The sequence below is a fragment of the Tupaia chinensis genome, unplaced genomic scaffold (assembly GCF_000334495.1).
Source record: "Tupaia chinensis unplaced genomic scaffold, TupChi_1.0 Scaffold142100_1, whole genome shotgun sequence".
Taxonomy (NCBI): domain Eukaryota; kingdom Metazoa; phylum Chordata; class Mammalia; order Scandentia; family Tupaiidae; genus Tupaia; species Tupaia belangeri.
In genome coordinates, this window is record NW_006201951.1 from 1,441,615 (window position 1) to 1,442,501 (window position 887).

Sequence of the window (887 nt, forward strand, 5' to 3'; positions counted from 1 at the left end):
GGCGGCGGGAGGAGGGCAGCGCGCCTGGGCGCTGGGCTCCCGGCCGCAGCTCAGCTGCACCCAGGCCGGCTCTCCCGGGCAGCGCTCAGCATCTCAATGAAGCGGCCGGATGCAGACGAACATCCAGGCGGCTCTGGAAATGAATAGCCGCCTTTGATTTGGGAGTCGAAGTAAATGCCAGCTCGCAGCCCGGCTTTGAAAACAGTGGCGTGTTGGTGCCAGAGGAATGCGCGGCTCTGGGTGTTGGTGCAAGACAGACTTTGATGACTCACTGTAATGCAAACAAAGATGGCAGAAATACCGTACTGTACAGGAACGCTTCGCGGCGCCACGGCAACTGAGACAGGCTGCGATTTACAGCGCAGCTTTGCATATGAATTACCCAGCGAACTGCGCCCTGCCACCCAGCGCCCAGTGGCAAAGCATCTAAACTATTCCAAACAGTCTGCGGCTGACAACTCCGCCAGGGCCAGGGCTGGGGCGCTGGGGGGATCTGGCCCATGGGGGGCCTGGAAAGGGAGGGTCCCACGCAGCCAGGGGAGGAGGAAAAGGGGGCAGGGGCAGGAGAGGGTGACAGCAAAGGGGAGGGAGGAGGAGGCATGTTCCCTGACCAGCCAGGGCAGCCCAGAGCCCGTCCCCCCTACCCCCCTTTCCCCCTTTAAGCAAAGACTGACTTTGCGGCTGCACAACCAGGAGCCCCTGAAGAACTAGCTTGGCCCCTGGCCTGGCCAGCAGAGGGCAGTGCTCCCGGGGCACTCCGGCTCCCCAACTGTTTGCTCAGTGATGGAACCCGACATGCCCCCTGCCCAGGGGGCCCTAGTGGCCTCCACTGGGGAGGGGCAGGTGATCAGCACCTGCAGCCAGCCTGGCACCACCTGCTAAACTGT